This window comes from Syngnathus scovelli, chromosome 19, assembly GCF_024217435.2.
Source record: "Syngnathus scovelli strain Florida chromosome 19, RoL_Ssco_1.2, whole genome shotgun sequence".
Taxonomy (NCBI): Eukaryota; Metazoa; Chordata; class Actinopteri; order Syngnathiformes; family Syngnathidae; genus Syngnathus; species Syngnathus scovelli.
In genome coordinates, this window is record NC_090865.1 from 11,595,926 (window position 1) to 11,621,883 (window position 25,958).

Consider the following 25,958-nt stretch of genomic DNA (forward strand, 5'->3'; position numbering starts at 1 on the left):
CAACCCTAATTCCTAACCCATACTCACCCACAAAAAAAATAAATAAAATAAAAATAAAAATATACACCTACCTTCACTACTTACCTGTAGATGGAACTACTTACCTGCAGTTGGAACCGCAATCTTGCACCCTGGACCCCTGGAGAGAAAAAAAAATAAATCTTATCTTTATAGAAATATACAATTTCAATTTGACTGTAATTATTTCGTTTAAACCTAATAAGAAGACTAGTATATTATTAAAGTCAATTGGAAAACGCAAATACAAGCTAAAACATGTTACGTTTCTAGAACGAAATTTTGAAAAACCAAAAAGATTTAATAAAAAGAACTCGCAAGACAAAAGGCCTTCAGTACGAATTCGGATTTCGAGCAAGACACATCGTTGTACCCTATGAGAAACAAAAATATTTCATTCAATACGGGTGTGCCAGACCTGAAGAAGGCTTAGTATAGCCGAAACGTTGTTAAGGCACACTACTATTTACATTCAATTCAATAATTTACTATTTACAGTCGATTTAATAATTTACTATTGTTTATTTTATTTAGTTATTTACAAATCATTTATTTTATTTCATTGCAATAAAATACGTTGCTAAATTCTGACAATTTGGACACTAAAACTTTTTAAAAAAAATAGACATTTGATAATTGGTTTTAGAATAAAAAGTCTAAAAATTCAAATTTTACCCACTCATTTGTATATCTTTGAAATTTGAAAATTAAAAATATATAAATAAGACATAATAAAAATTTGAAGTCCAAAAATTAATGTCATTTAATTACAACGGGGAATGGACAGTTGTCCGTAGGGGGCGACAGCGCCAGCCTGAAACCCGGGGGCGGGAGCGGGTGGCGAGGTATGGCCACGGATGGATGGACCGTGCGTTGTCCTCTTCTGCTAGGGGGGGACATCAGTTCCCCGTCCCTGGTAGGGGGTTGACACCACAATCCAATCCTAACCCTAACCCCTAACCCTAACCGCATGTCCCCCTCAGCAAACCTCGCCGAACCGGAGTCGCACAAACTCTGGAATGGGTACGAAGGACGGCGAAGTGAGACTGCACCTCAACCAGAACCTCCCCCGAGCAGCCGAGGCGCCCCCCAGGTCCTCGGCCAGCAAGATGGAAAAACAGCGGGACGTGAGAGAAGAAAGCAACCCAAAGTCCTACCCTTGGACCACATCATGTCTACCAACCTTGAAGCATTTTTGACCCAATATCTTGTTTCTATACTCAACCAACAGCTTTCTTCAAAAGGGGTCCCATTAAGTCGTCACTGTTGTGGGTAATTTGAACGTCAGAATTTTGTAGATACCTCATCAGTAGTGGACCTTGGGGTCTCAGAGTGTTTCGGCCATTATCACCAGACACCCTCGCCCAAGGGAGGCCCCACCGGGGTCGATCAAACCCTGGAGTGTGTCTACCTCCTCAATCGAAATTTCAGTATTTGTCTAGTCAACTGTCCAGCTTTAACGCAGACAGCGTAAATCAATTGGTCAGTCTTTTAGTCCTTTTGTTGTACTGATTTGTTCAACCATTAAACATACATACACAACCTTTGTATTCCTTTGTATGGCATGCCGTAAGTCTGGTAAAACATAGTTCAGGGCTAACCTGGTATAGTTTTGCTTAGCATACTCCCGCATATCCCATCCCAGTAAAGTCTAGCATAGCGTAGTACAACATAACGTAGCTTTAACGATTAAAAGAGGTTTCACCTGTTTCTCTCAAAGAATCTGAAAAATCTTACACATTACCTGGAAAAAAGGTCTTCCCCAGTGCCACTCTCCTGAGTCACAGCCGAACGCCCCCCCCACACGAGCCTCAGCTAAGCAACTGACGGCTCTCGTCATCCAATCACGTTCCCCCCTCTAACTGATAAGCACTAAAAAATTCCGGCAACCCCTATTGGTACCGTTTAATTGGGTTAGTCGTGCCACATTTAAATGTAAATTGAATTCATAATCTAAATCAAATCATGCATTCATCTACGTAAATCGGAAATACTCGTAAGCTCCTGTCAATCACTCTGGCGGCTCTTTTTTCTGTAATCCCCCTATCTTCCAAAAACCTCACCTCCCCCAAATAAACGATCAAAATGGAATAAAATTATCCAAAATCCCCTGGTATTATTAAAGTGTGTTACCCGATCCCCTTCATTCGTAGAATTAATTTATAACATTAATACGATCGTATATTTGTAACCAAATCCCCGTAAGCGTATCGTAGCTAATTTTATGAGCGTTAGCTCTGCGGAAGTACACGTAAGTCCCAGTAAAACCCAATGGCCTCTCCCCTCGACACTAAACCCGCTCTGTGGTATGGATACTGCTGGGGCCTGAATTTCCCTGAAGGAGTATTCCCAAGGGATTAATAAAGTTGAGTCTAAGTCTAATATTACCAAAGCCGTTCCATAAATTAATAAGGATCCAATAAATTTTAATTTCACCTCTTGAACCCGTTCCTTTACTGATATCCGGTCCCATTCATCCGGCAATTTAATATTTTCTTTCTTTTCGTTCTCTTTTAGCTTAGCATACTCCCGCATATCCTATCCCAATAAAGTCTAGCATAGCGTAGTACCGCATAACGTAGCTTTAGCGATTAAAAAGGGTTCACCTGTTTCTCTCAAAGAATCGGAAGAATCTTACAACTTACCTGGAAAGAAGGTCTTCCCCAGTGGCACTCTCCTGAGTCACAGTGCCACCGCCGAACGCCACCCCCCACGAGCCTCAGCGAAGCAACTGACGGCTCTCGTCATCCAATCACATTACCACATCTAACTGATAAGCACTAAAAAAATCGGTAAACCCTATTGGTACCGTTTAATTGGGTTAGTCGTGAAACATTTAAATGTAAATTGAATTCATAATCTAAATCAAATCATATATTTAAAAATACATTCATCTACGTAAATCGCGATCGCCCTAAGCCCCGCCCCCCGGAAATACTCGTAAACTCCTGTCAATTACTCTGGCGGCTCTTTTTTCTGTAATGCTCCTATCTTCCAAAACCTCACCTCGCCCAAATAAACGATCAATATGGAATAAAAATTCTCCTAAACCCCCTGGTATTATTAAAGTGTGTTACCCGATCCCATTCATTCGTAGAATTAATTTATAACATTAATACGATCGTATATTTGTAACGAAATCACTATAAGCGTATCGTAGCTAATGTTATGAGCGTTAGCAATGCGGAAGTATCCATAAGCCCCAGCAAAGCCCAATGGCGTCTCCCCTAGACACTAATATTACCGAAAACGTTCCATAATTAATAAGAATCAAATAAATTTTAATTCCACCTCTTGACACCGTTCCTTTATTGATACCCGGTCCCATTTATCCACCAATTTAATAGCGATCATTGAAGTAGTTACCTATTTGGGGCGATATCGTCCTGCGCGTACTGCAGCTAACAAGCATTAGCAACCATGAAGTACCCATAAGCCCTTGCGAAAGGTCATGGCGGCCCCCTTTATACAATGATATTATTAAACTTACCCCTCGCAGTCACCATAATAAAATCCATTTAGATCAGTGTTGTTTACCTGCACCACCCGGTCCCCTCTGTCCGTAAAAAACACTCACTCACCTTAATCCGACTTTGCATTCGGAGTCAATAGCCGTATACAACGTAGCTAGTCAATATTAGCCAATACGGAAGTTCCACACTCCCCATTGCGTCATGGCAACCCTCCGTCAACCATTCTGCAAATCAAAGTATCCGTTAGAACAAACCAGATTAGAATCACGTCTAGAGTTGAAAAACCTTTCCATACCACTTAATAGTGTTTTCCAATGTATTCATTTCTGAATTTAAAGGGTATCATTAATCCCCTAATATTTGTGTCTAACCGAGCCCTGTTCGTACCACAGCGATTTAGTGTGACAAGGGCGCCCTCAAGCGTCCTATCACGTACTATGTTTTCTTTTATGTGTTTGAAGAAAAATCCTTCTTTTTATTTTTGAGTTTGCTTAAAATCCAAAATATAATTCGAGTATAGTTCCCCCTATTTTTTGTTATGTAATTTAATTAAATTTAATCGTAAATTTTCAGATTTGGTTGGATTTAAAATTCATTCTGGAATCTCATTGCATTTACAATCAAAATAAGGTTCAGTTTAGATTAATTTTGTTGAAATTTGGTGTAATTTTCTCATTAATTTAGGGTTAAGGGTTAGGGTCAGGGGTCAAGGTTAGAATTAGGGTTTGGGTCTGTTTTTTTTTCCTGAATCTGCACTTATGTAAGTTTTGTGAATTGATTAGGTGTTAGGATTTAATGTTAGAGTAAATTCCAAATAAGGATGAAGATTAGAATCTGGTGTCCGAGTTGGGCACTGTATTTACGCTGTCCGGAAAACCAGCCAACCAGAGTTAGACTTTTTGACTAAATGGAAAGTGTCAGAAGCCCCCAGACGTGACGTACAATGTCATACTCCTGTCAGGGCTAAGTTCCTCATTCACTTTCAGTCCATGTCCTCTGAACGAGTGCAAATTCTTTTGAATCTCAAGAGTTGTGAGTAGATCAACCCCTTAAATGTGTGTTTAGGGTGAAAACTCTGTTTGTGTAATAACGCATGAGTGTCTGTGGGTTTGAAAAAAACTCGTACGTCCAACTTCCCCGTTGTGTTAAATTCCGATCCCTTAAATGTGGTCGTATCGAGAAAATGTATTTCCCTTTCGCTAATCTGTGCCGTAAGGTTAATTGAGGGATGTTGGTCATTTAGAGTTTTTAGGAAGAGATCAAAGTCTTCCCGGGAGTCCCCCCAGATTCCCCAAATGTCATCCAAGTACCTTATGTAGGCAATGGGTTTCTTAGTGCACCGTGCCAAGGCACCCTCCTCCCACTCAGCCATATAGATGTTGGCATAGGCTGGAGAGAAACGCTTCCCCATAGCTGTCCCTTTGACCTGTAAAAAACACTCATTGTTAAATTGAAAATCATTCTTGGTCAGATTAAGTTCTAGCAACTCCAAAATGGGTTTATCCGGGCGGCCTAATATCGGATTACTTGTCAGGACATTACTTACTGCCTCCAAACCTTTAGCTGTTTCAATATTAGTGTATAAGTTTTCCACATCCATGGAAAACAACAGACACGTTCGAGGCAAGGTCAAGGCTTGTACTTTCTGAATGAAATCATTGGTGTCCTTGATGTAACTCGGATGTATCACCGACAATGGATTCAAATAATGATCCAATAGTTCGGCTGAGCCTTAGGACTCGCTTCCGCAATCCGAAACAATGGGGCGCCCTGATGGCATGACATAGGGCCAGGGCGCATATTCGGAAATAAATCGATTAACGCATATCGCGGCTATTTAGCATTAGCAAACCGGAAGTACCCACAAGCCCTTGCCAAGTATCCTAACGGCTTCCGTACCACTAATATTTTCCAAAACTCATACCACAAAGTGATAAAAATCGAATAAACTTCCATTAAGGTCATTGGTATTATTCAAATGTGTTAACCGGTCCCATTTATCCGTAAATTCAATTGCTAACAATAATAAGATCGCATATTTGGGACGAAATCGCCCTTCCTCCTCCTTCTTCTCTTTTCTTTATTGGGCGTACCGCCGCTAACGTCGTGAGCATTAGCAACCCGGAAGTACCCACAAGCCCTCGCATTAGCAACCCGGAAGTATCTATAACCCCTGCAAAAAGTCATCGTGGACCCCGTTAATCGATAATATTATTAAAATTACCCATCCCAGTGATAATAACAGAATACATTTCGATTACTATTGTTCACTTGCACTACTACTCGCCCACCACAATAATAAAACCGTGCAATTAAAACGAAATAGCCGTGCGCGTCAAGTGGCTAGTAAACATTAGCCAAGCCGGAAGTATCCGTGATGACGCTTACATTGTCATGGCAACCAATTGTCCCCCAGCGTATTTATTACAATATCCACCCCAAAAGCGATCAAAATCAAACAAAATATTAAAAAACAATTTATTAGCGTTTTACCCACTTATTTCTTTCTTTCTACATTTAAAAGATAATAATAACCAATTAGTGACTCTATCCAACCAAACCCTGTTTGCAAGACAGCTATTTTATGTGTCTATGGCGCCCTCATGTGTACTCTCCCGTCCTCTATCTTCTCTTTTAGTCTGGAAAGAAAACTCCCTTAGAATTTGTTCGAGTTAAGAATAGGGTCTGATTAAAGTTTAGACTTTTCTTTTTTATTTTGGTCAAAATTAAAAAAAAGGAGAGAGAAAGAGAGAGAGAAAGAGAGAGAGCGCGAGAGAGCGAGAGAGGGAGAGAGAGAAAGAGAGAGAGAACGAGAGAGTGAGAGCGAGAGAGCAAGAGAGAGAGAGAGAGAGAGAGAGAGAGAGAGAGAGAGAGAGAGAGAGAGAGAGAGAGAGAGAAAAGAAGAAAAAGAGAGAGAGAGAGAGAGAGAGAGAGAGAGAGAGAGAGAGAGAGAGAAAGAGAGACAGAACGATCGAACGAGAGAGCGAGAGAGCAAGAGAGAGAGAGCGAGAGAGAGAGAGAGAGAGAGAGGTTAGGGTTAGGGTCAGGGTTAGGGTTAGAGAGAAAGAGAGAGCGAGAGAGAGAGAGAGAGAGAGAGAGTGAGAGAGAGAAAAAGAGAGAGAGAGAGAGAACGAGAGAGCAAGAGAGCAAGAGAAAGAGAGAGAGAGCGAGAGAGAGGTTAGGGTTAGGGTTAGAGAGAAAGAGAGAGAGAGAGAGAGAGAGAGAGAGAGAGAGCAAGGGAGAGAGAGAGAGAGGGAGAGAGAAAGAGAGAGAACGAGAGAATGAGAGAACGAGAGAGAGAGAAAGAGAGAGAGGGAGGGAGAAAAAAAGAATGAGAGAGAGCGAGAGAGAGAGAGAGAAAAAAAAGAGAGAGAGAGAGAGAGATGGATCTTCTCTTCCCCCCCGTGGCGCTTCAGAGGGTTAGGGTAGATTGCAAGCATTCCACTGCCTTAGATGGTCCTAACCCGGTTGGAAAAGTTGCCTCTCTGCGCCATTTTTATTCTAGCCAATAGCGAGAAAGTGAGAATTAGAGAAATATAAAAGAGAGAGACCACGGAAAGGCAATGGGAAATGAGACCATTTCAACCAAAACCCTGGGGTTTCTGACCCCACATATGGTCCTCTCCCTCTCCGACCCTTGACAGAAGGGGAGGAGGGACGGGAGGGAGAGCTATTTAACAAGAAAGTAAGAGTCAGAGAAAAATAACGAAAAGGAGAGTCCACGGATAGGTCATGGGAAATGTGACTGCATCTCGACCAAAACCCTGGGTTTTCTGACCCGACACGTGGTGTTGTCCCTCTTCTACCCTTGAGAGAAGGGGAGGAGGAACGAGAGGGTGAAGATATGCGAATAAAGGAAACGGGAAAATTAGAAAAGTATGCGACCCGATAATTTGGCTTAAGGTAATACTGGGATGTCCGAAGGGCACTGGCTGGTTAGGTATTTTGAGTTTATCTCGCGAAACCTTCCCCAAAGGGTCCGCCGACCCTGTCGGTTAGATAGAAGGCAACGGAAGGCACGGGCCTACGCATGTCTCTGCAGTAAACCTCGCCGTACCAGGTCACATAAAATCTGGATTGGGTACGAAGGACGGCGAAGTGAGAATGCACCTCTGCCAGAACCTCCCCTGGGTAGCTGAGGCGCCACCCAGGTCTTTAGCCAGCAAGATGGAAATACAGTGAAAAGCGACAGAAAAGTACAGACCTACGAGACTACCCTTGTCTTAAATTGTGTCTATTAACTCTTAGTTGTGTTTGAACTGATATATTTTTTTATTATATATTGTTTTAAAACCAACTGTTTTGTTTACAAAGAGTCCCATTGAGTCGTCATTGTTGTGGGTAATTTGAACGTCACAATTTTGTAGACCGGTTAGGGTTAGGGTTAGGGTAAGGTAATCAGTACACTAACTGGGGGGACCAACTGATACCCCTGGTACCTCACAGATCTCCCCTGGTACCTAAAAGAACACCCCTGGTACCTCAGAGATCCCCCTGGTACCTAAGAGCGTACCCCTGGTACCTCAGAGAGGCCGAATTGTCACATTTTGTGTACGACCGGGGGAACCAGCCGAGGCGGACACTTTGCCGAGCAAGAGCCGATGGCACTTAGAAAATATTCGCAGAAGTTGGCAGGACTTCGAGAGCAAGAGGCCGAATTTTCACATTCTGTGGCCGACCGAGGGAACCGACCGAGGCGGATACTTAACCGAGCAAGAGCCGATGGCACTTGGAAAATATTCGCCGAAGTTGGCCGGACTTCCAGAGCGAGAGGCCGAATTTTCACATTCTAACTTTCTCCAGGCTGTTAGGGCCCTGAACTCGCTACCCCCTTCTGCGTAGCGTGCGGCACTGTTGCGCTATTTTCGGGAATGTCTGCTGTACGCGCACTTGTTCCTTTTTTTTTCTGCTCCTCTTATTTATTTATTTATTTATTTATTTATTGTTGTGTTATTTATTCATTATTTATTCAGCACGCTTTTGTTATACTTGTTTACTTGTTTGTCTGTTGTGAGCCATGTCTTGTCACCGTGGGATAGGGGGGAACGAAATTTCGGTTTCTTTGTGTGTCTTTGGCATGTGGAGAAATTGAGAATAAAGCTGACTTTGACTTTGACTTTGACTTTGATTTTCACATTCCGTGGCCGACCGGGGGAACCAGCCGAGGCGGACACTTTGCCGAGCAAGAGCCGATGGCACTTAGAAAATATTTGCAGAAGTTGGCAGGACTTCCAGAGCAAGAGGCCGGATTTTCAAATTCTGTGGCCGACCGAGGGAACCGACCGAGGCGGAAACTTTACCGAGCAAGAGCCGATGGCACTTAGAAAATGTTCGCAGAAGTTGGCAGGACTTCCGGAGCGAGAGGCCGAATTGTCACATTCTTTTGCCGACCGGGGGAACCGGCCGAGGCGGACACTTTAAGGCGCAAGAGCCGATGGCACTTACAAAATATTCGCAGAAGTTGGCAGGACTTCCAGAGCGAGAGGCTGTATTTTCACATTCCGTGGCCGACCGAGGGAACCGGCCGAGGCGGACACTTTACCGAGCATGAGCCAATGGCACTTAGAAAATATTCACCGAAGTTGGATTGACTTCCAGAGCGAGAGGCCGAATTTTCACATTCCGTGCCCGACCGGGGGAACCGGCCGAGGAGGACACTTTACCGAGCAAGAGCCGATGGCACTTAGAAAATATTCGCAGAAGTGTGCAGGACTTCTGGAGCGAGAGGCCGAATTGTCACATTCTTTGGCCGACCGGGGGAACCGGCCGAGGCGGACACTTTAAGGCGCAAGAGCCGATGGCATTTACAAAATATTCGCAGAAGTTGGCAGGACTTCCAGAGCAAGAGGCCGAATTTTCACATTCTGTGGCCTACCGGGGGAACCGGCCGAGGCGGACACTTTACCGAGCAAGAGCCGATGGCACTTGGAAAATATTCGCAGAAGGTGGAAGGACTTCCAGAGCAAGAGGCCGAATTTTCACATGCTGTGGCCGACCGAGGGAACCGGCCGAGGCGAACACTTTTCGCGGTAGCGCCGTATGTATGCGCGTGGGCCAAACGTGGTCCCGTGACGTACCGGGCGTGGACGCCAACCCACGACCGGCCAGAGCGACCGAGAGGCGGACACTTTTTCAAAAGAAGCATAGGTAGCTGGTCCGCGGGCCAAATGGGGTTCCATAAGGTACCGGTCGCGGACGCCGACCCACGACCGGCCAGAGTGACTGAGAGGCGGACACATTTTCAAAAGAAGCCTGGGTACCTGGTCCCCGGGCCAAACGGGGCTCCATAAGGTACCGGGCGCGGACGCTTAGCCACGCCAGAGGAGAACCACCGAGAGGCGTGGACACCACGGCGAAAAAGCAATTGGCACTTGGAAAATATTCGCCAAAGTTGGCCGGACTTCCAGGGGAAGAGGCCGAATTTTAACTTGTTCAGGCCGACCGGAGGAACCAACCGAGGCGGGCACTTTACGGCGGAAGAGCCGTTGGCACTTAGAAAATATTCGCCAAAGTTGGCCGGACTTCCAGGGGAAGAGGCCAAATTTTCGCTTGTTCAGGCCGACCGGAGGAACCAGCCGAGTCTGACACTTTACGGCGGAACAGCCGTTGGCACTTAGAAAATATTCGCCAAAGTCGTCCGGACCTCCAGAGCAAGAGGCCGAATTTTCACATTCTGTGGCCGACCGAGGGAACCGGCCGAGGCAGACACTTTACCGAGCAAGAGCCGATGGCACTTAGAAAATATTCGCCGAAGTTGGCCGGACTTCCAGAGCGAGAGGTCGAATTGTCACATTCTTTGGCCGACCGGGGGAACCAGCCGAGGCAGACACTTTACGGCGCAAGAGCCGATGGCACTTAGAAAATATTCGCAGAAGTTGGCAGGACTTCCAGAGCGAGAGGCCGTATTTTCACATTCCGTGGCCGACCGAGGGAACCGTCCGAGGCTGACACTTTACCGTGCAAGAGCCGATGGAACTTGGAAAATATTCTCCAAAATCGGCCGGTCTTCCAGGGGAAGAGGCCGAATTTTCACTTGTTCTGGACGACATCGGGAACCAGCTGAGGCGGACACTTTACGGCCGAAGAGCCGTTGGCACTTAGAAAATATTCGCCAAACTCGGCCGGACTTTCAGGGGAAGATGCCGAATTTTCGCTTGTTCAGGCCGACCGGAGGAACCAGCCGAGTCGGACGCTTTACGGCAGAATAGCCGTTGGCACTTAGGAAATATTCGTTAAACTTGAACGGGCCTCCAGGGGAAAAGGCCGAATTTTCGCTTGTTCAGGCTGACCGGAGGAACCAGCCGAGTCTGACACTTTACGGCGGAACCGCCGTTGGCACTTAGAAAATATTCGCCAAAATCGTCCGGACCGCCAGAGCGAGAGGCCGAATTTTCACATTCTTGGGCCGACCGGGGGAACCGGCCGAGGCGGACACTTTAAGGCGCAAGAGCCATTGGCACTTACAAAATATTCGCAGAAGTTGGCAGGACTTCCAGAGCAAGAGGCCGAATTTTCACATGCTGTGGCCGACCGAGGGAACCGGCCGAAGCGAACACTTTTCGCGGTAGTGCCGTATGTATGCGCGCGGGCAAAACGTGGTCCCGTGTCGTACCGGGCGCGGACGCCAATCCACGCCCGGCCAGAGCGACCGAGAGGCGGACACACTTTCAAAAGAAGCATAGGTAGCTGGTCCGCGGGCCAAAGGGGGTTCCATAAGGTACCGGTCGCGGATGCAGACCCACGACCGGCCAGAGTGACTGAGAGGCAGACACACTTTCAAAAGAAGCCTGGGTACCTGGTCCCCGGGCCAAACGGGGTTCCATAAGGTAACGGGCGCGGATGCTTAGCCACGCCAGATTAGAACCACCGAGAGGCGGGGACACCACGGCGAAAAAGCAATTGGCACTTGGAAAATATTCGCCAAAGTTGGCCGGACTTCCAGGGGAAGAGGCCGAATTTTCACTTGTTCAGGACGACCGGAGGAACCAGCCGAGGCGGACACTTTACGGCGGAAGAGCCGTTGGCACTTAGAAAATATTCGCCAAAGTCGGCCGGACTTCCAGGGGAAGAGGCCGAATTTTCGCTTGTTCAGGTCGACCGGAGGAACCAGCCGAGGCGGACACTTTACGGCAGAAGAGCCGTTGGCACTTAGAAAATATTCGCCAAACTTGGCCGGACTTCCAGGGGAAGAGCCCGATTTTTTCACTTGTTCTGGACGACATGCGGAACCAGCCGAGGCGAACACTTTACGGCGGAACAGCCGTTGACACTTTGAAAATATTTGCCAAATTTGGCCGGACTTCCAGGGGAAGAGGCCGAATTTTCACTTGTTCTGCCCGACCGGAGGAACCAGCCGAGTCGGACACTTTACGGCGGAAGAGCCGTTGGCACTTGGAAAATATTCGCCAAAGTTGGCCGGACTTCCAGGGGAAGAGGCCGAATTTTCACTTGTTCAGGGCGACCGGAGGAACCAGCAGAGGCGGACACTTTACGGCGGAAGAGCCGTTGGAACTTAGGAAATATTCGCCAAACTTGGCCGGACTTCCAGGGGAAGAGGCCGAGTTTTCACTTGTTCTGGCCGACCGGGGGAACCAGCCGAGGCGGACACTTTACGGCGGTTGAGCCGTCGGCACTTTGAAAATATTCGCCAAAGTCGGCCGGACTTCCAGGGGAAGAGGCCGAATTTTCACTTGTCCTGGACGACAACGGGAACCAGCCGAGGCGGACAGTTTACGGCGGAACAGCCGTTGGCACTTGGGAAATATTCGCCAAACGTGGCCGGACTTCCAGGGGAAGAGGCCGAATTTTCACTTGTTCTGGCCGACATCGGGAACCATCCGAGACGGACACTTTACGGCGGAACAGCCGTTGGCACTTAGAAAATATTCGCCAAAGTCGGCCGGACTTCCAGGGGAAGAGGCCGAATTTTCACTTGTTCTGGCCGACATCGAGAACCAGCCGAGACGGACACTTTCTGGCGGAACAGCCGTTGGCACTTAGGAAATATTCGCCAAACTTGGCCGGACTTCCAGGGGAAGAGGCCGAATTTTCACTTGTTCTGGCCGATATCGGGAACCAGACGAGACGGACACTTTACGGCAGAACAGCCGTTGGCACTTGGGAAATATTCGCCAAACTTGGCCGGACTTCCAGGGGAAGAGGCCGAATTTTCACTTGTTCTGGCCGACCGGAGGAACCAGCCGAGGCGGACACTTTACGGCGGTACAGCCGTTGGCACTTAGGAAATACTCGCCAAACTTGGCCGGACTTCCAGGGGAAGAGGCCGAATTTTCACTTGTTCTGGCCGACCGGTGGAACCAGCCGAGACGGACACTTTACGGCGGAAAAGCCGTTGGCACTTAGGAAATATTCGCCAAACTTGGCCGGACTTCCAGGGGAAGAGGCCGAATTTTCACTTGTTCTGGCCGACCGGGGGAACCGGCCGACCCGAACACTTTACGGCGGAACAGCCGTTGGCACTTAGGAAATATTCGCCAAACCTGGCCGGACTTCCAGGGGAAGAGGCCGAATTTTCACTTGTTCTGGCCGACCGGGGGAACCAGCCGAGGCGGACACTTTACGCTGGTTGAGCCGTTGGCACTTTATTATTCATTATTCGAAACTTCCATCAAACACACATCTGCTTTTTCGCCGTCGCTGTCCGGCATGGGCACCGTGGTAGCTCGGACAGTTCGCGTGACAGCTTCCTCTGGCACTTAGACATATTTCAAAATAAAAATAAACAGTTCTGCACATATGTGCCGACTATATTTTGCGAAAGGGGGGTAAAGGTAATGAGTACACTAACTAGGGGCACCAACTGTAACCCTGGTACCTAAAATCACACCCCTGGTACCTCAGAGACTACCCCTGGTACCTAAGAGCGTACCCCTGGTACCTCCACTTCCACTTCCACTTCCAATCCCTTAGACCTTTGTCCGTTGGGGCACCGCTGAGGATTTGACAGTCAGTTTTCTCCATTCCTCTCTGTTCTCCGCTGTTCTCAATAACTCGTATGTTTTTAGGCCTGTCCAATCCTTTATGTTGTCCTCCCATGTCTTTTTCTGTCTCCCTCTCTTTCTGCCTCCGTTCACTGTGCCTTGCAGGATCTCCTTGGCAAGTCCTGTTGATCTTGTGACATGGCCGTACCATTCCAGTTTCCGCCTTTTGACTGTAGTTAGTAGGTCGACGTATGGTCCGATTGCACTCTTTACACATGATTTTACCTCTTCGTTTGTGATGTGGTCTTTGTAAGATATTCCAAAGAGTCTTCTGTAGCATCGCATTTCCAGTGCCTTGATTCGCTTTTCAGTGTCTGCTTTTAGGGTCCAGGATTCACAAGCATATAGAAAGATTGAGATTACTAGGGAGCGCATTAGTCTGATCTTCGAGCTGGGTGAGATATTTTTGTTGTTCCAGATGGTCTTCAGCTTGGTCATTGCATTTGTAGTTTGGGCAATCCTGGCAAGTATTTCGGGTTTAGATCCTTCATCTGAGACCACAGCACCTAGGTATTTAAAGTTGTTGACTACCTCTAGGGTCTGGTTATTAATCTTGATGTCTCCGGTGAATCCGTTGGGGTTGTTGGTCATTAGTTTTGTTTTTTCTGCACTTATCTCCATGCCGTAGTCTGTGGCTGTCTCTTCTAATCGGTGGATCAGGTCGACTAGTTCTTGTTCGTCGCCGGCAAGACCATCAATATCATCCGCAAAGCGGAGATTGGTGATCTTTCTGCCTCCAATGCTTACTGAGCCTTCATGTTGTTCAAGGGCCTCTGTCATTATTCTTTCAAGGAAGATGTTGAAGAGCATGGGGGATAGCAAGCAACCTTGACGCACTCCTATTGTTGTCCTAAACCACTCTCCTATGTTGTTTTGTAGGTATACCGCGCTTGTGGCTGTCTTGTATAAGTTCTCAATGACTGCAATTACATTCTCATTGATGTTATAGCGTTTCATGGTTGCCCAAAGCGCTTCATGCCACACGCGGTCGAATGCCTTCTTAAAGTCGATGAATATGTGGTAGAGATCCTGTTATATTTTATATATATATATATATATATATATATATATATATATATATATATATATATATATATATATATATATATATATATATATATATATATATATATATATATAATATATAATTGCTATTGCGACGACACATTATCAGTAGGGTAAAACTAACCTGTCTCACGACGGTCTAAACCCAGCTCACGTTCCCTATTAGTGGGTGAACAATCCAACGCTTGGTGAATTCTGCTTCACAATGATAGGAAGAGCCGACATCGAAGGATCAAAAAGCGACGTCGCTATATATATATATATATATATATATATATATATATATATATATATATATATATATATATATATATATATATATATATATATATATATATATATATATATATATATATATATCCTGTTATATGTGATATTCAAGATGGCGGCGCGTGCACACGCAGCGGCCACTCTCTGTCCCGTCAGTACGGTGATTTGTTCGTCTAATGAGTGTTCGTCCGACAGTCCTGTGTGTTCGTCTCGTCGTGCTTTATCGTGCTACAAGTACAGCAGGCAGGTTCTGCTTGACATCGGCAGAAGTGGGTTTTGCGGCGTTCTGGACTTTGAAGCGTCGACATTAAAGGCGCTCGGACTGCTACATCCTGAAACGTCGCCGACCTCACCCGCTATTCCTCCCCCGGTTGGGAGCCGTCGGAAACGGTGTGCGAGGAGGCAGAAGAGGGGCAAGCGTGGAGGCGTCCGGGCCAGGCTGGCGGCCAACCCAGCGCGACCGGCGGTGCCCTCCATTCTTCTGGCGAATGTTCGATCGCTGGACAACAAAATGGATTACGTTCGCCTGCTGAGGTCTACGAACCGGACGGTGCGGAACTGCTGTGTGCTCGTGTTCACCGAGACCTGGTTGAGTGACAACATTCCGGACTCTGCCGTGCATCTGGAGCGGCTAGCGTGCTATCGGGCGGACCGTGCCATTGTACGAGGGGGAAAGTCGCGAGGAGGTGGAATATGCGTCTACATCCGAGAAGAATGGTACTGGGACTCTGTGGTGGTATGTAAGCACTGCTCGCCGCTTGTGGAGTTTGTGATCATTAAGTGCCGTCCTTTTTATCTGCCGAGGGAATTTACCGCGATTCTGCTAGTCGCGGTATACATCCCGCCTTCCAATATCGAAGGAGACAGGATCGCGGCGCTTGGTGAACTGTACCAGGCTGTCAGTGAACAGCAAACAGCGCACCCTGACGGTTTCACCATCTTCGCTGGAGACTTCAATCATGCCAACCTGAAGTCTGTTTTCCCGAGGCTTCACCAGCATGTTCCTTTTCCGACACGTGGAGACAGCTTCCTGGACCTGGTCTACTCGGCGCAAAAGGGAGCTTTCAAAGCCACCCCCCTCCCCCATCTGGGGCTTTCTGACCATCTCACCGTTTTGCTTTTGCCCGCATACAGACAATTGGTAAAGGCATCCAGGCCGGTTCGGAGGCGGGTTCGAGTGTGGCCTGAGGGTGCCTCCGATGCACTTCGTGACTGCTTCGACACCACTGACTGGGACTTGTTTAAGCAGGCAGCCACCTACAACGATTGGACGGACATAGAGGAGTATACTGACTCTGTTACCTCTTACATTACGAAGTGCATCGATGATGTGACTTGCTCGAAATCCGTTGTCACTCCTGCGAACTGGAAGCCGTGGCTGACGGGGGCTGTCCTCAGACTGTTGAGGGCCAGGGACAAGGCTTTCAGAGCGGGGGATGAGGCTGGCTTGAGGACAGCGAGGGCAGACCTGTCCCGAGGCATCAAAGAAGCGAAGAAGGCGTTCTCGTGCAAGGTCTCCACCCACTTCAAGGACAGCAAGGACGCACGTAGCCTTTGGCGGGGCATTCAGACCATCACGGACTACAAGCCCGCGCCGAGGAGCTGTGAGGGCGACGTCCGTCTGCTGAACGATCTGAACCGCTTCTTTGCTCGCTTCGACGCCCAGAACAGCACTTGCCCGCTGAAGACCACTCCCCCCCACACGAGCAGCCCCTGCGCCTCTCTGCCGATGGTGTGAGGAGGGCGCTTGCCGCTATTGACACCCGTAAGGCAGCGGGCCCTGACAACATCCCGGGTCGAGCGCTGAAGGACTGCGCTGGGGAGCTGTCGGGTGTCTTCACGGACATCTTTAACGTTTCCCTGCAGCAGGCCATCGTCCCCTCGTGTTTCAAGGCTGCCACCATCGTTCCTGTGCCGAAGAAACCTGCACCGTCCTGCTTCAATGACTACCGCCCTGTGGCACTGACGCCCATGAAGTGCTTTGAGCGGCTGGTCATGGAGCACATCAAGTCCGTTCTCCCCCCCACCATTGACCCTTTCCAGTTTGCGTACCGTGCCAAGCGGTCCTCTGAGGATGCCATCTGCTCTGCCCTCCACTCGGCCCTCACCTACCTGGAGAGAAAGGACTCATATGTGAGGTTGCTGTTTGTGGACTTCAGCTCTGCCTTCAACACCATTGTGCCGCAGCGACTCATCTGCAAACTCGACGAGCTGGGCCTCAGTACCTCCCTCTGCAACTGGCTACTGGACTTCCTCTGTCAGAGGCCTCAGGTGGTGCGTGTTGGCGACAAAATCTCCGCCAGCATCACGCTGAGCACGGGGGCCCCCCAGGGCTGCATGCTCAGTCCATTGCTCTTCACCCTGCTGACGCATGACTGCACTGCGACCTACAGCGACAACCGCATAGTGAAGTTTGCTGACGACACGACTCTGGTGGGTCTCATCACGAAGGGCGACGAGACTCGGTACAGGTCGGAAGTTGACCTTCTGACCACGTGGTACAGGGACAACAACCTCCTGCTGAACGTCAATAAGACCAAGGAAATCATTGTTGACTTCCGGAAGGGTCACACAACACACCTGCCGCTGATCATTGACGGTGCTGTGGTGGAGAGGGTGAGCTGCACCAAGTTCCTGGGGGTGCACATCAGTGAGGACCTCTCCTGGTCCGCAAACACCTCGTCACTGGCAAAGAAAGCTCAGCGCCGCTTGGACTTCCTGCGGAAGCTCAGGCGTGCATGTGCTCCTCAGGCAGTCCTGTCTACATTCTACCGTGGCACCATTGAGAGCGTCCTCACCAGTTGCATCGCTGTCTGGGGTGGTAATTGCACTGAACAGAACTTGAAGGCCCTGCAGCGCATAGTGAATACGGCTGGTAAGATTATTGGTGCTTCGCTCCCCTCCCTGAAGGACATTTACACCTCCCATCTCGCCCGCAAGGCAACCTCGATTGCCAGAGGTGTGAGTCACCCGGCTCACTCTTTGTTTGACCTTCTGCCCTCTGGGAAGAGGTACAGGAGCCTGCGCTTCCGCACCACCAGACTCGCCAACAGCTTCTTTCTCCAGGCTGTTAGGGCCCTGAACTCGCTACCCCCTTCTGCGTAGCGTGCGGCACTGTTGCGCTATTTTCGGGAATGTCTGCTGTACGCGCACTTGCTCCTTTTTTTCTGCTCCTCTTATTTATTTATTTATTTATTGTTGTGTTATTTATTCATTATTTATTCAGCACGCTTTTGTTATACTTGTTTACTTGTCTGTTGTGAGCCATGTCTTGTCACCGTGGGATAGGGGGGAACGAAATTTCGGTTTCTTTGTGTGTCTTTGGCATGTGGAGAAATTGACAATAAAGCTTTGACTTTGACTTTGTTGGTGTTGCTGGTACTTTTCGCACAGTATCCGAAGATTGAATATTTGTTCTGTGGTGCTGCGACCTGGTCTGAATCCAGCCTGTTCTTCTGCTATTATCTTTTCGGCTTGGGGCATTAGTCTTCTTAATATAACTTTTAGCATTACCTTACTGGGATGGCTGATGAGGCTGATAGTGCGGTAGTTTTGGCAGAGCTGGACATTGCCTTTTTTGAGAAGGGTAATAATAAGTCATTGTGTCCATGATATTGGCCACTCGCCTGTTGTCCAGATTTTGTTGCAGATAAGTAAAAGTGCATCTATGATCGGGTCACCCCCCGCCTTGATCAGTTCCGCTGTGATGTTATCCACGCCTGGTGATTTTCCTGGTTTTAGTGACTGTACTGCTGAAACTATTTCTTCTCGCAGTATAGGGTCCTTGTGATTGTTTGTTGCTGCAGAGGCAATAAGGACTTTTGGGTTGCCTTTTATTTTATGTGTGTATAGTTCGGAGCAGTATTCTGTCCATCTCTTTCTCACTTGTGCTTCTTCGGTTAAGCAATTACCTTTGGAGACTTGTATTATTGTGGTCCTTGATCGCTTTGTGGAGGTGAGGTCTTTGATTGTCTGGAAGGCCTTTTTACTGTTGTTTTTGAGTAGGCTGTCTTCAATATCTTTGCACTGATCTCCAATCCACGCTTCTCTCGCTTGGTTTATTTCTTTTTTAACTCGTAGGTTGGTCTTTCTGTATTGTGTCAGGCCCTCTGTTGTGTTCTTTTTCCATCTCAGCTCTCTGCGTTTATCACATAGCTCCAATATTTCGTCAGTTATCCATGGTTTCTTCTTCAGGCGGTGTTTTCCGATAATGTCACTAGCTGTTTCAGTGATGGCTGAGGTAAAGGAGTGTGTTAAAGATTCTACATCTACATCTTCATTCAATGTGAGTAGTGGTGCAAATTTTCCTCCGATGTTGGCCTTGAAGGATTCCAAAATGGTAGGATCTTTCAGCTTTTCTAGGTTGAATTTTAGTCTGGTGCCCCCAGCTTTCTGGATCTTTTTCAGACGTAGGGAAAAGGTCATCATTACGAGGCTGTGTGTCACGGTCGGGTGTAGCATGGAGCAGGACGACCAAGTGCAGCTCGGACCAGGGTTTATTGAAGCAATTCAAAATACAGACTCGGTAAACTGACATGACTTAAACAATAACTTGACTGACTGACCGGGACGTGGAACAAGAAGACAGCAGGACATGACGGCACCAAGACAGGACGACAACACCGAACAACAGCAACCAAAACCAAAACCAATGATCCGACAGGGAGAGAGGGGCAGACAGGACTTTTATACACGACAGGTAACGAGAGGCAGGTGGGAACAATCACACTGATCATGGGCACACAGGAGGGGAGGGGCGAGCACACAGACAGAAACCAAGACAGACACATAGTGGAGCAGTTGGGGGCGAGACGTGACACTGTGGTCACTTCCAATATCTGCTCCTGGGAATGTTCTTGTCCTTGCGATGTTTACACTAGATTTGAAGCGTTGTTGGATCATGATATAGTCAATTTGGCTTTGGTAAAGTCCTCCTGGGCTGAGCCAGGTCATTCCTCTTGATTTCTTGTGTGGCCCCAGAGTGTTCATGATTTTAAGTTCATTCAAGCTGGCAAATTCAAGAAGCCGCAGCCCTCTGTCATTTGAGATGTCATTACAGTAGGGTCCACATGTACTTTTCCAGTCGTTGAAGGCATCCTTTCCTATCTTTCCATTCCAGTCACCCTGCACGACTAATATGTCTTTTTTTGGTGTTTCGTCAATTACTTTTTGTAGTTGATGGTAAAAGTCTTCGACTTCCTCATCTGGGTGGTCTGTTGTTGGTGCATACGCTTGTATTATGGTGAGGTTGAAAGGCAGTGATTTCAATCGTATGGTTATGATCCGGCTGTTGATGGGTTGGCATGCAATTACTGCCCCTGTGACCTCTTTGTTAACAAGGAACCCTACTCCATGTTCATGGCGGTCTTCTCTGCCACTAAAATAGAGTTTATGATTCTCTGGTGTGGTTCTTTCTCCAAAATTCTTGTAGCGCACTTCGCATAGACCTAAGATGTTCCATCTGTATCGTTTCATTTCATGGTCCAGTTGTTCCAACTTCCCAATACCCCTGAGGGTCCGCACATTCCATGTGCCAATGACGATGTTGGTCCTGGCACGGATGCTCTTATTTGATCCATCAGTAGCATATTTTCCACTCCCGCCCTGACAGCCCTCGACGGAAGAGGCGGTCCTTTTTAACCCGGGCGACGACCGAGCCGGTATGGAATTTTTTGTAACTGTCGTTCTCTCTTGCGGTGCGTCTTGGGCATTGTCGCGTGGCGGAGCCCATCCCTCTCCACGCCAGACCACAGCCGATGTCCTCCCACTCGGAGGCTCGCCCTGGTCCCGAACACATAGCCATTGGATTCCTCCTGGATCCTCTTCCGCCTTGGCCGTTCGCCCCCGCTAGGGGGATTCGCCCAGTGATGTTGTGTTAACATCACCCCCTCACACGGTTTGGCACGCTTGCTGAAGCGAGTGACCGGGGTATGGCGCTTGGAGCCACGTGTGAGAGATTAGGAGATGGAGGAGAACCGGTGAGCCTGACAATCCCAAGGGAATCAGCAGTCAGCCATCAAAGGTACTATCTCTCTCCAGAGCCCCGTATACCCCCCTGGTACCTCAGAGAGGCCAAATTGTCACATTTTGTGTCCGACCGGGGGAACCGGCCTAGGCGGACACTTTACCGAGCGAGAGCCGATGGCACTTGGAAAATATTCGCAGAAGTTGGCCGGACTTCCAGAGCGAGAGGCCGAATTGTCACATTCCGTGGCCGACCGGGCGAACCGGCCGAAGCGGACACTTTACGGCGATAGAGCCGATGGCACTTAGAAAATATTTGTTAAACTTGAATGGACCTCCAGGGGAAGAGGCCGAATTTTCGCTTGTTCAGGCTGACCGGAGGAACCAGCCGAAGCGGACACCTTATGGCGGAAGAGCCGTTTGCACTTAGAAAATATTCGTTAAACTTGAACGGACCTCCAGGGGAAGAGGCAGAATTTTCGCTTGTTCGGGCCGACCGGAGGAACCGGCCGAGTCGGACACCTTACGGCGGAAGAGCCGTTGGCACTTAGAAAATATTCGCCAAAGTTGTCCGGACCTCCAGGGGAAGAGGCCGAATTTTCGCTTGTTCGGGCCGACCGGAGGAACCGGCCGAGTCGGACACCTTACGGCGGAAGAGCCGTTGGCACTTAGAAAATATTCGCCAAAGTTGTTCGGACCTCCAGGGGAAGAGGCCGAATTTTCACTTGTTCGGGCCGACCGGAGGAACCGGCCGGGTCGGACACTTTATGGCGGAAAAGCCGTTGGCACTTAGAAAATATTTGCCAAAGTCTACCGGACCTCCAGGGTAAGAGGCCGAATTTTCGCTTGTTCGGGCCGACCGGAGGAACCTGCCGAGTCGGACACTTTACGGCGGAAGAGCCGTTGGCACTTAGAAAATATTCGCCAAAGTTGTCCGGACCTCCAGGGGAAGAGGCCGAATTTTCGCTTGTTCGGGCCGACCGGAGGAACCGGCCGGGTCGGACACTTTACGGCAGAACAGCCGTTGGCACTTTGAAAATATTCGTTAAACTTGAACGGACCTCCAGGGGAAGAGGCCGAATTTTCGCTTGTTCAGGACGACCGGAGGAACCGGCCGAGGCGGACACTTTACGGCGATAGAGCCGATGGCACTTAGAAAATATTCGTTAAACTTGAACGGACCTCCAGGGGAAGAGGCCGAATTTTCGCTTGTTCGGGCCGACCGGAGGAACCGGCCGAGTCGGACACTTTACGGCGGAACAGCCGTAGTCACTTCAAGAGATTCAAGATTGAGATTCAAGAGTTTTTTTATTCGCCATGTTTGAGCGTGCCAAACAAGGAATTTTACTTCGGTAAATCACAGCCTCTGTTCAACATTTAGGTGACTAACAACAACACTCAGGACATGTGAAGAACGAAAGATATTCTCAAACACCCCCTGATCTTAAACTGATCTTAAACTCCCAAGAGGGCAAGGAAAAACTCAAAACTCCAGCTAGGGGAAATGAGAAACCTTGAGAAGAGACCACAGATGGGAGGGTCCCTCTTCTAGGATGACCAGGCTGCCATGGATGCAGAGAGGACACATAGTACAAACAATGTAGACAAAAAAGGTGTGGAAAGCGGGATGTTATTGCACAGTAATGACACTGAGACTCTAAGAGTGGTGTGAGTTCATCAGAGCGACAGCCTGGGGGAAGAAGCTCTCTCTGTGTCTGCTGGTTTTAGTGTACAGAGCTCTATAACGGCGTCCGGAGGGGAGTAGTTCAAACAGGCTGCAACCTGGGTGCGAAGGGTCTGTTGAGATGTTACTTGCACGTTTCCTGGTCCTGGACAGGTACAAGTCTTGGATAGATGGGAGGTTGATTCCAATTATCTTTTCTGCAGTCCTTATTGTCCGTTGCAGTCTGTGCTTGTCTTGTTTGGAGGCCGATCCAAACCAGACAGTGATGGAGGTGCAGAGGACAGACTGGATGATGGCAGTGTAGAAGGTCTTCAGCAGCTCCCGCGGCAGGTTGAACTTCTTGAGCTGTCTCAGGAAGTGCAGCCTCTGCTGGGCCTTCTTCCGGACAGAGTCTATGTGGCCGGTCCATTTCAGGTCCCGAGAGATTGTGGTTCCCAGGAACTTGAAGGTGTCTGATGAGAGAATAGTATTACTGTGGATAGTGAGGGGTGAAAGTGGTGAAGGGCCTCGCCTGAAGTCCACTGTCATCTCCACGGTCTTGAGCGGGTTCAGGTCCAGGTGGTTTTGGCTGCACCAGTGGACCAGCCGCTCCACCTCCTGTCTGTACGCAGTCTCATCACCGTTCTGGATCAGTCCGATGAGAGTGGTGTCGTCTGCATACTTCAGGAGCTTCACGGAAGAGTCACTTGCGGAGAAATCGTTGGTGTAGAGGGAGAAGAGCAGTGGGGAGAGGATGCATCCCTGAGGGGCTCCAGTGTTGGTGGTCAGGGTGTCAGATGTGATGCTCCCCAGCCTCACACGCTGTCTCCTGTTGGTCAGGAAGCTGGTGATCCACTGACAGGTGGAGGCAGGCACCGCGAGCTGGATGAGCTTCTGTTCGAGGATGTCAGGAGCGATGGTGTTGAACGCCGAGCTGAAGTCCACAAACAGGATCCTGGCGTACTTTCCTGGGGTGTCCAGGTGTTGCAGGATGTAGTGCAGTCCCATGTTGACCGCATCATCCACCGACCTGTTTGCCCGGTAGGCAAACTGGAGGGGGTCCAGCAGGGGGCCCGTGACATCCTTCAGGTGGTTCAGTACTAACCTCTCGAAAGATTTCATGACCACAGATGTTAGTGCAACAGGTCTATAGTCATTCAGACCTGTGATGGCGGGCTTCTTGGCCACTGGAACAATGGTGGAGCTCTTGAAGCACGAGGGCACCTCACCGGTGCCTTCCTGATCTTTTGTCTCCGGAACATCTGGCGCACTTCCTCTTCGCGAATCTGGAGTGCGGGCGCGGCCTCTGCAAGAGAGAGAGTCGGTGACCACGGTGATGGAGGTGTGGACAGAGCAGTTGTGGGGGGAGGTGAGTATGTGGATTGTGCTGCAGGAGGTCCCGTTGTGTGGGAGGACCGATCAAACCTGCAGTGGAACCTGTTTAGCTGGTCAGCGAGCCTTGGGCTCTCCACAGGACGGGGGGTTCGTTTCTTGAAGCCCGTGATGCTCTGCAGGCCTTTCCACACTGTTGAGGGATCAGGATTGGCAGAGAGGTGTCTCTCCAGGCTCTCGCCGTAACACCTCCTGGCTTTCCTGACCTCTCGGTTCAGTGTGTTTCTGGTCTGCTTGAACAGGTCCCGGTCGCCGCTCCTGTAGGCCTCCTCCTTGACTTTGCGCAGCCTCCTAAGGTTCGGTGTAAACCAAGGTTTGTCGTTGTTGTACGTGCAGAAGGTCTTAGTCTGCACACACAGATCCTCACAAAAACTGATGTATGATGTGACATGCAAGTCTGAGTTTGCAGCTTCAAAAACACTCCAATCGGTGCAGTCAAAGCAAGCTTGGAGGTCCTGCCTTGACTCCACTGTCCACTTCCTGACAGTCCGCACCACAGGCTTAGAAGTTTTTAATTTCTGTCTGTAGGCAGGGATCAGATGAACTAGACACTTAGAAAATATTCGCCAAAGTCTGCCGGACCTCCAGGGGAAGAGGCCGAATTTTCGCTCGTTCGGGCCGACCGGAGGAACCGGCCAAGTCGGACACTTTACGGCGGAACGGCCGTTGGCACTTAGAAAATATTCGCCAAAGTCGTCCGGACCTCCAGGGGAAGAGGCCGAATTTTCGTTGTTCGGGCCGACCGGAGGAACCGGCCGAGTCGGACACTTTACGGCGGAACGGCCGTTGGCACTTAGAAAATATTAGCCAAAGTCTGCCGGACCTCCAGGGAAAGAGGCCGAATTTTCGCTCGTTCGGGCCGACCGGAGGAACCGGCCGAGTCGGACACTTTGCGGCGGAACAGCCGTTGGCACTTAGAAATCATTCGAAACTTCCATCATACGCACATCGGCTTTTTCGCCGTCGCTGTCCGGCCTGGGCACCATCGTAGCTCGGACAGTTCGTGTGACAGCATCCGCTGGCACGTAGAACATTTTTTGAAATGTCACAAAAACACAACCTGTCATATACGTGCCGATTATATTTTGCGAAAGGGTAGTAAAGGTAATGAGTACGCTGACCGGGGGGACCACCTTATCGTACTCTTGCGCACCTAAAGACCAAAGTTGGTATTGCACCCCTGGTACCTCAGAGAGGCCGAATTTTCGCATTCTGTGGCCGAACTGGGGAACCACACGAAACGGACACTTTTCCGAGCAAGAGCCGATGGCACTTAGAAAATTTTCGGCTAAGTTGGCAGGACTTCCAGAGCGAGAGGCCGAATATTCGTCATTTGTGGCCGACCGGGGAACCAGCGGAGGCGGATAGGCGGTCACGGAAGTCCCGTCGGCTGGTCCGCGGGCCAATTGAGGTCCCGTAAGTTAGCGGTCACGGCCCAGAATCCACGCCGGCCATGAACCACCGATAGGCAGATAGGCGGTCACGGAGGTCCCGCCGGCTGGTCCGTGGGCCAAATGGGGTCCCGTAAGTTAGCGGTCGCGGCCCGGAATCCACGCCGGCCCGGAGGCACCGGGAGGCGGATAGGCGGTCACGGAGGTCCCACCGGCTGGTCCGCGGGCCAATCGGGGTCCCGTAATTTAGCGGTCGCTGCCCGGAATCCACGTCGGCCCGGAGGCACCGGGAGGCGGATAGGCGGTCACGGAGATCCCGCCGGTTGGTCCGCGGGCCAATCGGGGTCCCGTAAGTTAGCGGTCGCGGCCCGGAATCCACGCCGGCCCGGAGGCACCGGGAGGCGGATAGGCGGTCACTGAGGTCCCGCCGGCTGGTCCGCGGGCCAATCGGGGTCCCGTAAGTTAGCGGTCGCGGCCCGGAATCCACGCCGGCCCGGAGGCACCGGGAGGCGGATAGGCGGTCACGGAAGTCCCGCCGGCTGGTCCGCGGGCCAATCGGCGTCCCGTAAGTTAGCGGTCGCGGCCCGGAATCCACGCCGGCCCGGAGGCACCGGGACGCGGATAGGCGGTCACGGAGGTCCCGCCGGCTGGTCCGCGGGCCAATCGGGGTCCCGTAAGTTAGCGGTCGCGGCCCGGAATCCACGCCGGCCCGGAGGCACCG

General features: G+C 49.6%; 1 long non-coding RNA gene across 2 annotated transcripts; it reads right to left on the reverse strand.

Annotated features, from left to right (window-relative positions):
• Positions 1-11: 11 nt before the first annotated feature.
• LOC125987072 (uncharacterized) lies at positions 12-5,965 on the reverse strand. 2 transcript variants are annotated; one of them, XR_007487856.2, is made up of 3 exons: positions 4,802-5,911; positions 3,600-3,715; positions 12-139 (listed from the first exon to the last, which is right to left on the reverse strand). It is a non-coding gene; the product is annotated as an uncharacterized lncRNA (long non-coding RNA). The 2 variants fall into 2 exon arrangements; XR_007487855.2 differs by lacking the exon at positions 12-139 and having other exon boundaries at positions 3,381-3,715; positions 4,802-5,965.
• Between the last annotated feature and the right edge of the window lie 19,993 nt (positions 5,966-25,958).